This window comes from Orcinus orca, chromosome 3 (assembly GCF_937001465.1).
Source record: "Orcinus orca chromosome 3, mOrcOrc1.1, whole genome shotgun sequence".
NCBI lineage: Eukaryota > Metazoa > Chordata > Mammalia > Artiodactyla > Delphinidae > Orcinus > Orcinus orca.
Genome location: NC_064561.1, coordinates 130104389 through 130121624, shown reverse-complemented (window position 1 = coordinate 130121624; position 17236 = coordinate 130104389).

Here is a 17236-nt window from a genome sequence, read left to right as displayed (position 1 = left end):
AGCTAATTACTTAATATCTAACTCTTCCTGACAAATTTTGTCACTCGTCAAAACTATAAAGTTTGGTTTATTTCTTTTATCTGCTTCAGATTTATAAAGTCCGTGGGGAATTTCTGCTCCTCACCAAGGAATATCTCCCTCAACTCCATAGATTCAGAAAACTCTGCTCCTACATTCACATCTCAATTCCAGGAAAACTTAACATTTGGAATCTATAAAACTGTCAAATCCACTAACTTTTGGCATAACTGGCCTCTTCCAGCCCACTGATGGGGGAGGGGGAAGGTTAAATGCCGTTAGTCCAACCAAAAACCCAGACTGCCTTTTTTAATGTTGGGTCTAGTCTAGCTGATAAAAATTGTGAGTTGAGTGGAAAAAAAAAAAAAATCCATACTTAGTTTTTGTTATCTTCACTAGTTTGTTGTATTTTTTAGATTCCACATATAAGGGTTAGGGTAGGAGATTAAGAGGTGCAAACTATTATGTAAAAAATAAGCTACAACATGAGAAATATACCCAATATTTTATAATAACTATAAATGTAGTATAACCTTTAAAAATAATCACTATATTGTATACCTGTAAATTATATAATATTGTACACCAAATATATTTCAATTAATAAAAAAGATATGTGATCACCAAATGCAAAAAAAAAAAAACCACTCATTCTTTTAGTGACTAAATTTTCAATGGTAATGGCATCCTTGCCCCTTATTCCAAGTATGTGTCCTAACTGCCTTGGTCCTTTATAGGGTCAGGCCCTCAATATCTGATTGACTTCGGTTGTTTAGTTTGTTTTCTCAAGTGTCCTTTCTACTAATTTGATCTGAACCAAAGAATATGATGTAGTAGCTCACAACATTTTCCAAGTGTCCTAATTCTTATACCAACTTTCTAGACTTGATCTTTCTCTCCTTCTCTAGAGAGAACAGAAATGATTTATTTCCTATTTAGAGCAATTAGTAAGCACTTACAGAAACATCGTTGAATTGTTTGTCTCACAAAAGGAAGGGTAGCACCTGGCTAGTTAGTCCTCCAACTAAATCATTTCTATGGTTTCAAAAATATTCTTAGCGTTGCCAACATTTGTGCAAGTGAGTACCCATTCCACCTCCATATCACAAAATGGAAAACTTTCAAAGGAGTACTGTGCCTTGGGGCATACACGTTTGTTTTAAATTTCTTACCATGTTCATAGTACATATTTAAACCCTTAAGTGGCTTACAAAAGAGGAGTGATCTAGTGATCCTTGTAATCTACTGCTGTGAGGCAAATTACAGAGTGTGTTGAAAAGCGAAGAATTTAAACTTTGTGGATTCAGATTCAAATTCAGCCTTTGAGCCCCCATTTGAGCCAAATTCATTAATGCTGTGTTAAAACTGTGTGCTGGGAGACCCTAAGGATGAAACAAACCAGTGTCTCCGTGTGTAATTCATGCATTTTAAATATAGCTGTGGTGCTGAGCCAATGAGAGTCTGTCACAACTCAGCCAAGGCAAAGCCACTATACTTCAAACTCCCAGCTTGGGCTTTTTGTTTATAACAGCCCCTCCCAACTTTCCCTCTCCTCTATAAGAGAGTTCCCTCTCCTTTGCTTTAGGGGACTTGCACGTGGTTCACCATAGCTGTGTGTCCTGAATTGCAATTCTTTTCTGCTTCTGAATAAATCCATTTTGTTGGTTAAATAAATAAATAAATAAATATAGCTGTGGCTTGCGTCACACCAGGATGAGGGAGAAGCTTCTGAAGCTGATGAAAGAGCTGCTCAAGGAAACATAAAACGTCTCAGTTTCAAAGGCAAAAAAAAAAAAAAATCAACAACTTGAGCCTATACTTGCTTCAAGAAAATCTGCAGTGAAAATTAAAACAAACAAAAACAGCTTAACAGATGCTCCAGGATAAGTTTTCCATTAGGGCACATGGAGGGTTGTTAGGTCTCTCTAAACGTCTACTCAAAAAGGCCTACAAAGATTTCCCCAACTCGTGACTCTTCTGGTGTTTGTCTCCTGAGGTTTATAGTAAAAATAAGGCTACAAGTATGAAGATAAGAACTTTGACTAGGGTTCTATGAGATTATATCGTGTGAAGTGTAATTTTATATAGTATTTTATTGTGTTGGCCTGCTTGGTCAATCTATAAACAATTTGGAAAGCTTAATACTGTACAAATACATTTCTTTGGGTCACTTCTCTAAAAAGAAGTCAAGCCCCAAAGTAAGAATATCACCTCCCTATTTTACTTTTGTTTCTATGAGAAGCCAAGATTCAACTTGCTTCACTTTCATTTACAGAAACATTTCCATGTTCACACCCATCACAGGAAGGATTTGACTGGGCTTCTCTGGTGGCCCAGTGGTTGAGAATCTGCCTGCCAATGCAGGGGACACGGGTTCGATCCCTGGTCTGGGAAGAGCCCACATGCCACGGAGCAACTAAGCCTGTATGCCACAACTACTGAGCCCACGTGCCGCAACTAGAGAAGCCACTGCAGTGAGAAGCCTGCACCGCAAAGAAGAGTAGCCCCCTCTCGCTGCAACGAGAGGAAGCCCATGCGCAGCAACAAAGACCCAACACAGTCAAAAATAAATAAATAAATTTTTTTTAAAAAAAAAAGAAGGATTTGACTTGAATTTGACTATGAATTGTGCGTAAAGTTAAAACATACAAAGAGTGCCAGAAGGCCTGTGTGTGTTAGGTTTTTTGGTGTCAAGGCAACTTGGAGTGCTAGGGGATTTACTGCATGTTACACACGGGATTAAGAAAAACAGCAATCTGGGCTACAATGGCCAGGCATCGTGGGGCCCCATCGAGCAGGACAGCAGGTGCTACAGCACATGGGAGGCAGTTCTCAGAACTAAAAGGCACCAATGCAGCAGCAGTGACGAGGGCCCCAGGTTGCCAGGCTGACTCCTGGGCAGCTGTGTTCACTGATTCTCCAACCTTACGGTGACTCAGCAACTCTCTTTCTCCGTTTGTCCAGCTTAACTGCTATCATCCAACCACCTCACTCTAAATATCTTTTCTCTACCTCGTGGCTTACATTACTCATGGCTTCTGCTAGTTCATGGTTCTACGTCCTCTACGTACTGCCCTCCATGGTTGGGGGGAACCCAGATCTGCTTCTGTTACCAATTGCTTGTCTCTTTCCCTTTATTGCCAGCACAAATTCTTGAAAGAGAAAATTTGCTTGATTTAGCTAGCAACTATAGGCCACCTTATAGGCCTCTAGCCCAGTGGTTCTCAAATGTGGGTATGAAATTACCAAGAAGGTTTATTAAAACACAGATTGCTCAACACCACCCCCAGAGTTTTCTGATTCGGTAGATCTCTAAGGGATCCAATAATTTGCATTTCTAACAGATCCCCAGGTGATTCTGATGCTTCTGATCTAGAGATAACACTTCGAAAGTCCCTGCTGTAGCTATAGGTTGATGGTCCTGGAAAAAGATGCCCTTCAGCTGTAGGTAGGGGGATAAGTGATATGATTTAGAACATGGCCACCTATAAATAAGGATCTTACCACTGCCAGTTTCCTCAGCAATAGACTCTGGACAGAAGACTTTTAATGTGGGCTGTGGATAGGCAAGCATACTCTGATATTTTCCCTGTCCACTGCTTTTTCTTTTTTCTTTTTTTCTGACAAAGCAAGAGACTTTATTGGGAAAGGGCGCATGGGCGGAGGGTCCACTCTTTTTCTAAGTGAGGTTCTACCGCATTCATTGAATGCCTCCTATGTGCCACACCTTCAATGTATTACCCTGAAGATACAAAACCAGGTCATTTTAACTTATAATAACCAAGGACTCAGCTAAATCATTTTAATAACGTAAAAATCAAGATAAATGTTTGGGTTCCCTTTTGAATATAAAGACACATCAAAAGAAAACTACAATAGCACAAGGAACTCTACCGGGTACTCTGTAATGGCCTATATGGGAAAAGAATCTAAAAAAGAGTGGAGATGTGTAAGTGTATAACTGATTCACTTTGCTGTACACCTGAAACTAACACAACATTGTAAATCGACTATACTCCAATAAAAATTAATAATAAAAAAGAAAACTACAGAAATTCTAGCGTTTCCATTCCAATCATACTATGATAGAAACAAAAGAGTAAAAGGTGCAAAAGCAAGAAAAGCACATTCAAAAAAATTATTAAGTTGAAAGAATTAGTTACAGATGACTCACAGTAAAACCAAAGTATATTATGATAAAAACAAACTAGGCTCTGTGCTCTCAAAACCCAGCTGCACGCAGAGTCAGGTGAGCACATCTGAAGAGGAGGAGGCGTCCAGCAGATCTGCTAGAGGCAGGAAAAAGCCAGATATATACAAGTTTTAGAAAAGGTCACATTTAACCAACCTGTAAAGTGGGTACTGTGAAGAATAGTTTGTACTGTTTTTCCTTAACAGGAGAACCCCAGAAGATCAGGCCACAAACCTACCTCTTTCCCTAGTCATTCCAGGTTGCAGGGACCTCCCTTCCCTTTTCTAGCTATTTTTGCAGCACTCACTGCCTGAATTCACCGTGGATTGTGTTGTGTTATATCGTCCTCTAGCGGTTTCAAAAATTTCTCATCTCCCTTTTTTAAGGGTAGTATTTATCACAGGGCCACACAAACACACGGTGCTTAACAAATGTCTATTAAATGGACTTAAATGAGTGACAGAGAGCCTACAAAACAATCGCAACCAGATAAGATGACCTATCTCAGCTTCCCTGGGAGAATGAGTACTCTCCCAGGCAGAAGTATTTCAGGCTCAGGTTACTTATGCCATCACTGACTTTCCTTTAAAATAGATGATACAGGACTTTTCTGGTGGTGCAGTGGTTAAGGCGCGGCTCTCCCAATGCAGGGGGCCGGGGTTTAATCCCTGGTCAGGGAACTAGATCTCACACGCATGCCGCAACTAAGAGTTCACATGCCACAGCTAAGGAGCCTGCCTGCTGCAACTAAGACCCAGCACAACCAAAATAAATAAAAATGTTTTTAAAAAATAAATAATAAAGTAGATAATGCAGTACAGTTTGCCACTGCCTCTTGTACAGTTTCAAGAAAATCCAATGTAACTTCGGGAAGTACGATAGCCTGAGAGCGCAAAAATTCCAAAAATGATAACTACAAGTTTTCTATTGATAAGAACAAATACAGTGTCTTCCCTGGTGGCGCAGTGGTTAAGAATCCGCCTGCCAATGCAGGCACACGGGTTTGAGCCCTGGTCCGGGAAGATCCCACATGCCGCGGAGCAACTAAGCCCGTGCACCACAACTACTGAGCCCGCGTGCCACAGCTACTGAAGCCTGTGCGCCTAGAGCCCATGCTCTGCAACAAGAGAAGCCACCGCAATGAGAAGCCCGCGCACCTCAAAGAAGAGTAGCCCCCGCTCGCCACAACTGGAGAAAGCCCGCGCACAGCAGAGAAGACCCAACACAGCCATAAATAAAAAATAAAGTTTAAAAAAAAAAGAACAACTACAACAAGTGTTTGAAGCTGGTCTCTATTGCAGAATATTGTGACCAAAAGGCACTTCGGAGTGAGCCTTCACCTCCCAGTCGTGTTCGAATAACACCTCACTGAATAAGGAAACTATGTAAGTTTATAGCTCATTAATCTTTTTTTTTTTACCCAGCAAAATGAATTTGTTTGGAAATAGCAGAGGAATTGCAATTTATGACGTGCAAACCATAGGCAAGTCCCTCCTTAATCTTTCTTTTGTGTCAGCTTGATACATTGTGTGTTTGGGTTTTGATTTTTCTATTTACTTTATTTATTTATGGCTGTGTTGGGTCTTTGTTGCTGAGCGGGGGCTACTCTTCATTGTAGTGCTCGGGCTACTCGTTGCCGTGGCTTCTCTTGCTGTGGAGCACTGGCTCTAGGTGTGCGGGCTCAGTAGTTGTGGCATGCTGCTCTAGAGCACAGGCTCGGTAGTTGTGGCTCGTGGGCTTTGTTGCTCTGCGGCATGTGGGATCTTCCCAGACCAGGGCTCAAACCCGTGTCCCCTGAATTGGCAGGTGGATTCTTAACCACTGCATCACCAGGGAAGTCCGGTTTTGATTTTTCTTTTTTCTTTATGTATCTATTCACCATTCAGTAGGTGTTTATTGTTCTGCTATGTGCAAGGCACCCTGAGGTCAGTTTGGGGAGGAGCTGGAGATGCAAATGAGATACACCCTTACTTTCAAACTGCTTACCCTGTAGAGAGAAAGCAAAATACACATAGAGAGTGAGAGAAAGGGAGTTCAAGGAGTTCAAGAAAGGACAAGTCTCCTCTGAAATAATTCTTTTTAAATGTATGGCACCTGTCTTTCACTCCTGATTGAAGACCGCTCAACAGCAAACAAACCACAGCAAATCGATAATGACCAAGAGCTGATATCATCGTCTATATTGAAACTGTGACTAAGGACAAAAGATCCCATTCCTGTTCTTCAGATAACAAAAACACCACCGGATTTCAACCCACGAAAAAATATTCACTCAGAAATTTCTGGCTTTAAATTATCTTACCAGGTACCAATGGTAAAAATTTTTTAAAAATAGCTAAGATATTGACTCTGCCCTGAGAGAATTTATCACATAGTGGGGAAACCTGCTTAGGATTAGCAATCACGCGAGGTATCAGAGCTGAGATCCTCTGAATGACTCTCCACTTAAAGCTCAGCTATTTTTTTGTTTTTCTATCAAAATAATTTATAAACATCCAGGTGTTAGTATTGGGATTGGGTTTTTTCTTTTTTTAGGTCTTATCTTTTTCGCTGGAAGAAAATACTGCAAAACATTTGTTGTCAAAGGAATGGTATGTACAGAATAAAACAAATCCTACAACTCAGTTTAAAAATACAAATCGCCCAATCAAAAATTGGGTGAGGGCTTCCCTGGTGGCGCAGTGGTTTAGAGTCCGCCTGCCGATGCAGGGGACACGGGTTCGTGCCCCGGTCCAGGAGGATCCCACATGCCGCGGAGCGGCTGGGCCCGTGAGCCACGGCCGCTGAGCCTGCGCGTCGGGAGCCTGTGCTCCGCAACGGGAGAGGCCGCAACAGTGAGAGACCATCGTACCGCCAAAATAAAAATAAAAAAAAATTAAAAATTGAGTGAAACACTCAAATAGACACTTCTCAAAAGAAGACAGAGAAATGGCAAATATGCATATGAAAAAGTGCTCAACTTATTAGTCTTCAGGGAAATGTAAATTAAATGAGATATCACTATACACCTATCAGAAAGGCTTAAAATTGAATGATTAATACCACCAAACACGGTGAGGATGTGGAGCAACCAGAACTCATACATTGCTGGTAGGCCTGTAAAATGATACAGCTACTTTGGAATAAAGTGTGGAATGTTCTTAATAAACCGGAACATACACCTACTCTGTGACTCAGCAATTCTTCTCCCGAGAAAAAAGACACCTGTCTACACAAAGACTTGTACAAGAATGTTCCAAGCAGTTTTATTCATAATGTCCCAATACTGGAACAACCCAGATATCCATCAATAAGAGAATGAATAAACTTTGTTAATTAACACACTGAAAAGTACCAAAACACACAACAAGAAAAAATAATAAGCTACTGATATATGTGGCAACCATGATGAATCTTAAAAACATGCTGAGTGAAGACGCCTTACTCAAAAGAGAACACGTTGCAGGATTCCATTTATGTGAAGTTCTAGAATAGAACTACTAATCTACTCTATGGTGGAAGAAAAAAGAAAGTAGTTGTTTCCTCTGTCAGGTGGTGGTGCAGACTGTTTGAGAAGGGACATGAAGGAACTTTGTGGGGTGATGGTAATAGGCCGTATCTTGATAGCGGTTTGGGTTACAAATACATATGTATTTGTCAAAACTCAGCAAATGTACAGTTAACATGTGTGCATTTCATTGTTCATAAATTTTATATCAAAAGACAAATTTAGTAAGCAAATACTGAACTTTAGTTAATAATATACATGCTGAAGTATTTAGGAGAAGTGTGTTGATGTCTGCAATTGACCTTGAAATGCAGCTAAAAATATAATAGAGCAAACGGGTAGGTGAACAAACACGTGACAAAACAAGCATAGTGTAAGTTAATAGCAGAACCTAGGTCTCAGGCATGTGGGTATTCGTAAAATGCTTTCAACTTTGCTGTCTGTATGTAAATTTTTATAATAAAAAGTTGGAAAGGACAAAAATAATTTTAAATACTTTTTAGAAGTAGAACATTATGGTATAAACATTGATTATAATAAACACATGAAATAAGTATATCTATGTAAATATTTTTAAAATAAATTTATTTATTTATTTTTGGCTGCATTGGGTCTTTGTTGTTGGGTCTTAGTTGCTGCACGCGGGCTTTCTCTAGTTGCAGCAAGCAGGGGCTACTCTTCATTGCAGTGCGCAGGCTTCTCATTGCGGTGGCTTCTCTTGTCACAGAGCTTGGGCTCTAGGTGCGCGGGTTTCAGAAGTTGTGGCACGTGGGCTCAGGAGTTGTGGCTCGCGGGCTCTAGAGCGCAGGCTCAATAGTTGTGGCGCACAGGCTTAGTTGCTCCGCGGCATGTGGGATCTTCCCAGACCAGGGCTCAAACCTGTGTCCCCTGCATTGGCAAGCAGATTCTCAACCACTGTGTCACCAGGGAAGTCCCTATGTAAATATTTTTAAAAGATAATTGTAGTCAGGATTGGTATCATCATAGTCTACCTTTAAAAAACCTGTCATTATTTCATACTGGTCCATATTTCTTCACTGTCTGCATATTTATCTTTTTAAATGACTGTGTAATAATGCACCAAAATTACTACACCAAAATCAACTTAACTGTTCTCTTATGATAGGCATTCACAATAGAAGAGGCCATAGGAAAAGACCCTAGAATGAAGGCCAGTCATCCCAATCCTTCTCTTCCCATCTCTGCTGGTTACTTTTTTGTGTGTGTGTATAGAATTTTTTTTAAAATTCACTTATTTATTTATTTATGGCTGTGTTGGGTCTTCGTTTCTGTGCAAGGGCTTTCTCTAGTTGTGGCAAGCGGGGTCCACTCTTCATCGTGGTGCGCGGGCCTCTCACTATCGTGGCCTCTCTTGCTGCGGAGCACAGGCTCCAGACGGGCAGGCTCAGTAATTGTGGCTCACGGGCCCAGTTGCTCCGTGGCACGTGGGATCTTCCCAGACCAGGGCTCGAACCCGTGTCCCCTGCATTGGCAGGCAGATTCTCAACCACTGCGCCACCAGGGAAGCCCTAGAATTTTATTTTTTTATTGAAGTATAGTTGATTTACAATGTTGTGTTAGTTTCAGGTGTACAGCAAAGTGATTCAGTTATATATATATACATACATATACATACATACATATATATATATTTTTCCAGATTCTTTTCCCTTATAGGTTATTACAAAATATTGAGTATAGTTCCCTGTGCTATACAGTAGGTCCTGTTGGTTATCTATTTTATATATAGTAGTGTATATATGTTAATCCCAAACTCCTAATTTATCCCTCCCCCACTCTCCCCTTTGGTAACCATAAGTTTGTTTTCTGTGTCTGTGGGTCTATTTCTGTTTTGTATATAAGTTCATTGATATCTTTTTTTTTAATTCCACATATAAGCGATATCATATGATTTTTGTCTTTGTCTGGCTTACTTCACTTAGTATGATAATCTCTAGGTCCATCCATGTTGCTGCAAATAGCGTTATTTTTATTCTGCCGGTTACTCTTTATATGACCCTGTCTGGGCAGGTTACCTATCTCACGTGTTCTCAATCTTCTCATATGTTAACTGAGGTACTGAGACTAAAAGAACTCAACAGCCCCTGCCTGCTGTGCCCTTTGTGCTTTGATAAGAGTGGTATCTAGTTTTTCATTTACTATGAATTAATACCATTATGAATATAATTTTAGAGTACTACTTTTCAAGTTATAAAAGTAATTAATACTGAATAAATGAAATGCAATTCATTATGAAAAATTAAGAAAATATTTAAAAGTTCAAACAAAAAAATTAAAATCAAATTCCTTCTGCCCAAACATTATTGTCAACATTCCAGTGTGTCTCCTTCTAAATCAGATTTGTCCATTTTTTTAATGTTTAATGATTTGAACATTTTAAAAAGGATCTGATGCAGGTTGGGTTCTCCAGGCGCAGACACTGATTTGGAATTTGCATGCAAGATACTGATGAGGAATCAACACCTATGGGAGTGGGAGGGAAGCAGGACTAGGCAGAGAGAAAAGTGGAACTTCAATCCAGGCTCCACGGAGCCTCAACCCCAGGATGTGCTCTGGGTTATATATGATCTATCAGAGTTGCAGAGCATTGAGACAAAATAGCCAGGCCCTGTAACCCCGCCTCAATCAGCCATCCGTTGCAGGTCACCCTAGGAAGCTGAGGCACGTTCAGAAGGAGTTGAGAGCTGAGGATTGTGAGCTGACAGCTGGACAACAAGTCCCACCTTGAAGTGGGATCTGGGACACACACGTCTGTGCCCACCACAGCATATTTTCTGTTTTAATTTGCATTTCTTTCACTATTAGTGAAGTTCTAAAAATGTATTAAAGTACAAATCTAACCATGCTTTAACACATTTCCAATCTAATGTGCAACCCTGACTCCAAATAAGGAGCCACTGAAGGATTTGGCATCTTGAAGTGCCTTTAAGCCCGGATACAGTGGTACAGAACAGACAGTGATGAGGCTGGATAGGAAAGGAAGGATAGAACCAAATTAAGGAGAGAGGAGAGAGGTTGAAACTTTACATAGTCTGGGAACACGGGAGTCACTGAAGGTCCCTGAATAGGGGGATGGTGTGACAAGATGGCGATCTATCACAGTGATTCTACCAGAATATGTCAGCACAACAATCCAGCCCTACCTGACAACAGATGACCCTTCTCCAGCCAATCTTGCGGGAGTTTGACCTTTCTGAATTCTTCCCTGTCTAGTTTTCACTGGCCAACCACCCAGCCATCATGAATAAGTTAAGGTGAAAGACTGATGTGGGCGGCAACAACTGGTGGTTCAGAGAATACAGAGAACAGTGTAGAAACTATACCTGAACATGATCCAGGCAAGGAACGCAAAGCTGGAATTAGAGTCAAAGGAATTTCCTTAATATCCTGTTTATAAATTTATTTTTTAATATCAGCAAAAGACAATTCCCTTAAGAGAAAACTTACAAAGATCAAAAAACAATTTCCACACACTTGAAAATGAGGCAGAAAAGCCAAGAAATATGTCAACAGATGTTCAAACTCAATGGTGAAAAAATTTTTTTGTTTTAATTAAAATAGCAATGAGGGACTTCCCTGGTGGCACAGTAGATAAGACTCCATGCTCCCCATGCAGGGGGCCTGGGTTCCATCCCTGGTCAGGGAACTAGATCCCACATGCATGCCACAACTAAGAGCTCACATGCCACAACTAAGGAGCCCATGTGCTGCAACTAAGGAGCCTGCCTACCGCAACTAAGACCCGGTGCAACTAAACAAATAAATAAATAAATATTTTTTAAAATAAATAAATTAATTAAATAGCAATGATATACAATTTTTAACTCATAAAGTTGTCTGAAATCTCTGTCCTTTTATTTTATTTTTCTTTGGGGGTATGCAAAAATGCAGGCAGCATGAACCTCAAGTTTGCACCACTTTGCCTTGCCTCTTCCACCCTCAAATCCCATGGGGGTGAGGCATGGCAGCCTAGGTGGATGCTAAGCATGCAACTGAGGGTTTAGGAAACCCCAATCTTTTAAAGAAGCTGCTAGCAAACCTGCCCAACCTTTGTCCTAGAGGGAGGCATTATCCTTATTATCCTGCTCAGCAAAGAAATCTTCCCTCGGTTCCAGAGGGAGGTATTATCTCTATCTTCCAAGGCTGTTTGCTATACAAACATCTTTGAAAACACAGTCTAGAGCAAAAGCCATCAATGCTTCTGCTCAGAAGGCATGCAGAAACACAAGAGACCCATAAAGAATTGTCTTCCAACAAGTTTCTTTTTTTAAGTTTGTTTTCCACAGTGTGTTGCTACCAGTTAAATTTCTAATCAGTTTGAGAAGAAGGGTAACAACGTGTTTTCCTCCACTCTGGAATATAATTGGTAGTGGCACATAGTAGGCTTTCAGTGAATATTTCCTTTTTGATTACTGGGTATATGAATGGATGAATGGCAAGATAAATTCTTGAAAAACTTGGGGCGCAATTATAATGAAACTTCAAGATCCACTGCAAAATTCTGATCTGCCAGTTGAAAATGTCTATCAATTATTTCCCTCCATCTTCTCATTTGCATCCTCCTGACCGTCCTGTAGATAATTAGTGTTTTTCATTTTTAACTGCCCACATTTAATGTCTGCTAAAGAAATTACACACATTAGAGTCTCTAATGCTAAGAGCTCAAACCTTTAAAACTATTCAGCTCCCTTTATAGCTTTGCAGTTGTATTGTGAAGCCCAGTATCTCCCTGAGAATTCCAGGGTATACACACCTCCATTTTGCTTCCTACCTGGTCAGGATGGATAAGGAACTATTGAACATTGTCTTGTTTTCTTTTTCTACTTTCAAATAGAGGATAAGAGTATGTTTGGCATCAAGTGAGGTCATCTGATTAGTTTGGGGTAGCTTTCTCCACTACGGTGCAACATTTTAAGAGTTGATTTTCATGAGTATCATACTGCCCCTAGGTCTGAAAAAATATGCAATTACAAAATCTTTTAGCTGCTTATTGCTACTGAAGCTTTGCTGCCATATCACCTGTACCATTCAGTGATTTAATTACAAACAGCAACCTCCACTCTGACTAGTTCAGGCAGGAATTTATTAAGGGGCATTGGGTACATCAAAGAATCTCTTAGAGGACCACAGAGCCAGGCTCTGGAGCTAGGCAGCCAAAAACAAGGTCCAACCATGCCATGAAGGCCACTCTTCCCAAAACACCACTGCCAGTGCCACTGATCACCAATGACCCCCAGAAATGGACCACAGAAGCTCTGCCACTGCTATTTCCAAAATACTGGATCCTTTTCCAGAGTAGAAAAATCAATGCCCCAACTTCCTGCTCCTCAGCTGAAGTCATGTCACACCTGGATATGTCTGACTAGTGAAACCCAGGTCACATGCCTCAGGCTGCATGCCCAGCTGCAAGGAAGTCTGGGAATGTGAGTTTTTTGGTTTCAACCTTGGGAAGGTAGAACATATAATGTAGGAAATGATCAAAATATATGTAGTCTTGTAGTGGACATTATCATCAATAAGTCCTCTGCCCATATCCCCTTGACCCTTTTAGCATTTTTACACATGGCAGGAGCACTCCTAATAGTCAGCCAGCACTTTTATCTCTTTGTTGAAGAACTGCTCCCAAAATAGCCTTATACTATTGTCTGAATATTTGTGACTCCCTCAAAATTCACATGTTGAAATCCTAAACCCCAATGTGTTGGTATTAAGAGGCGGGCCTTAGGGAGATTATTAGGTCATGATGTTTTTGGATTAATACCCTTAAGAAAAAAGACCTCAGAGAGCTATTCACCCCTTCCACCATGTGAGGACACAGCGAAAACGCACTGTCTGAAAACTAGGAAGTAGGCTCTCACCAGACACCAAATCTGCCAGCACTTGACCTTGGACTTCCCAGCCTCCAGAACTGTGAGAAATAAATATCTGTTGTTTATAAGCCACTGAGTTTACAGTATTTTTGTTGTAGCAGCCCAGATGAACTAAGACACCTTACCCCAGATCAGGACCCTCTGAGGTGGGACTTTCACAGAATCCAAGCTCCCCAGTGGGAGTGAACCTGATATCACATCCCTGCTCACCTATCTTTCCTGTCCCACTTTCCCACACTCCTACCAGTTTGTTCTGGGAACACTTACTTTCACACAAATCCTCATCTCAGAGTTTGCTTCTGGGAAGCCCAGCAATTACCTAGAATTGGACCTAGCTCATGGTAAGCACTCAACAAGTATTCATTAGAAGGAAGGAAGAAGGCACTAAGTTGCTACTCATGACAATTTCCGCCATATTCTCTGATCCAGATTCCTGGAGGTGGCTTACAAAACAGGCCCTTCCCATCGGGTTCTCTTACATCATTGGAACAGGCATCACCCACACAATCAGGAAGAGAGGAGCAGAACAGCTGACACTGAGGTGCACTTTGCCCAGTTAGTGGGGAGTCTTGCCTTACAAATTATATAATTTTGGACAATTTACCTAACCATTTTTGGGAGCCAGATGTTTTACCCCAGGGAAGAGAGATACAAACATAGAAAGGGCAAAGTCTAGGATAAAACATCTAAGATTGGATTGTACTTGAAGGTATAAGTATGAACTTTTGGTTTTGGATAGATGATAAATAGAAGGATATACCTATGTACACACACACACACACACACACACACACACACACACCTAGCTGAGCATATATAATTCCTAACTCTGTCCACTGAGAAGCCAAAGAAGCAATGAGTACACCAACAGCAATGTGATACCCAACACCTAGATCTTGGTTTTTGTTTTTGTTTTACTGAGGTATAGTTGATTTACAATGTTGTGTTAATTACTGCTGTACAGCAAAGTGAGTTCGTTATACATGTATATATATATATGCATTCTTTTTCATATTCTTTTCCATTATGGTTCATCACCGTAACAGTTTCCTGTGCTGTACAGTAGGACCTTGTTGTTTATCCATTCTATATATACCAGTTTGCATCTGCTAATCCTAAACTCCCAAACCATCCCTCTCCCTCCCCCCTCCCCCTTGGCAACTACCAGTCTATTCTCTATGTCTGTGATTCTGTTTGTATTTCATAGAGAAGTTCATTTGTATCATATTTTAGATTCCACATATAAGTGATATCATATGACATTTGTCTTTCTCTTTCTGAGTTACTTCACTTACTATGGTAATCTCTAGTTGCATCTATAGACCTTGGTTTCTAAATACCATTCTCCTCAAAAGGAACCGGAGCTCCTTGGAGAAATGGCTAATTCCAGAGCTAAGGCAGGGAAAGTATATAATAAACCTGGAACATCTTATACCAGAAAGTATGGAAATTCTGAAAGAATGATAGGAATATGTCAAAATGGCACAGGAACCAGCCAAATGGTTCCCACTGGCTAAATTTGGGACAATTTTAGCATCAAAAGCGTGACAGCAGTTGATTATAATCCATTTAATAAAATAGGAACCCATGAGCTCATACTAAGATAGATAGATAGATAAATAGATAGATAAATAGATAGATAAATGGTAGAGCAGGGGGGACAGGAAAGTTTTACCTGACAGTAGAGGGTCAGCTAATAAATGTAGAAGAGATGATGGAAGGGACGATTAGCATTTGAAAACTTTATAGTAATAATTGTTTTGGTCAAGGAGCAAAAATGGATACTAATAAAAGTGAGTGAAAGTGTGATCAGAAACAATCTTGACATGGTCTCAAAGTATCTCCAGACAAAATACTTATTCATTAACATTACATTGAAAAATCTGGCAGATGTCTTCTTATCAAATGATAGAAGTTCACTTTACCAGTTAATGAGACCAGTCAGCATCATGTGTCTTCTGATGTGACGCACTAAGAGGAATATAGAATCACTTCTGTGTTATTCTTGCCAAAAATGCATACCTAAAATCCAATCATGAGAAAACATCAGACAAACACAAACTGACAGACATTCTGCAAAGTAATTGTCCCATTCACTTCAAAAACGTCAAGGTCATGAAAAAAGGAGAGACCAGGAACTGTTCCAGATAAAAGAAAACTAATGAGACATGACAATTAAATGCAGCACATGATCTTGGATGAATCCTGGACCTATAAAAGACTGTATTAGGGGAAAAAAATGTAAGATATTTCTCAAGGACCATTTTAGCTCCCAAAGTCTCCATGAGGTTTACTGCATCTTTTGTTGGACTGCACCATTTCTCAACTTCTCCTTCTGCCCAATTATGTTTCCTTTCCCTCCCTTTTACAGTTGTTAGTCCCAAAAGCACTCCTTGATAAATATCTTGCACATTAAACTCCATCTCAGAGTCTGCTTCCTAGAGAACTCAACCTGAAACAAAAAGAGTGGGTAGGATCTTAACAAGCAAAGGTTGAGGCGGTATGCATTCTACACATGAAAACTAGCCTGAGAAAAGTCTTGTATTGGAAGAGAAACAGCATAATTGAAGGGGGGAAAGGATGACTGGAATCCAGAGAGCAGAAGGCAGCTTGATATGAGATGAAGCTGAAAAGATAGGTTAGGGCAAGCCCATACAGGATGCTGTTGGCCATGTTAATGATTTGAGTTTGTTGTAAGAGTAATGGAAAGCTGCTGGAAGGCTGGAGAGTAGAGTGGGGGTGGGGCAGACAGTGCATGATAAGATGGGCAACTGGAATAGATTACTGTTACTGTGGCAGAATGTGGAAAACAGATTTTAGAAAAGGGAAAGAATGAACTTGGAAAGACTAGTAAGGAGGTTACTGTAGTCGTCTAAACAAAACATGATGGTCATCTAAACTAGATGGTGGAGATGAGGATGGAAAATTTTGGATTGATTCAAGAAATATTGAGAAGGTAAAAAATGACACAACTTGGTGATGGACTGGATATAGACCATAAGGAAGAGGAGGTGTTAAGGATGACACCTGCGTTTTGGTTTGCTAAACTGAATAAATGGTGTCATCCAATGAAGTAAGAAACATTAAAAGAGGACCAGGTTTAGCGGAAAGATCGTGAGTTTTGGACATAAAGAACTTGAGCTTCCTCTGACAACCAAATGTGGGGTTCTGGAACCAAGGAAAGAGAATGTTTCAAGAAGGAGGGAGAGATCAACTATGTTGAAAGCCATAGAGAGATAAGGTAATATGTAGCTCAAAAATATCCATGAGAGAGCTGCTTCAGAAGAATGATGAAAGTAGAAGCCAGGTTGGACTGGGTTGAGAAGTGAGTAGGAAGAAAGAAAACAGAGACACTTTTCCTTCCACTGCAAAAAAACAGGAAACATATTAGCCTAAAAGAAAAATGTCCTAATTCTAACCAAATCAAATATCAACTGAATTCAAGCTCCACTGGGGATAAAAATTAATCTCAATGTATACGTGTCATTTTACCTAGTTCTCTGAACTCCAAAGGAATGGAATTAGCTCTAGAAAATCACAATAGTTAGTTGTTACCAATGCTATTTGGGTTAGAAAATAGTAATTCTGCAAAGAAATTGCTACAAAAAATGCTACAAAAAAGTCACTTCAAGAAAGTGAAGCAAGAAT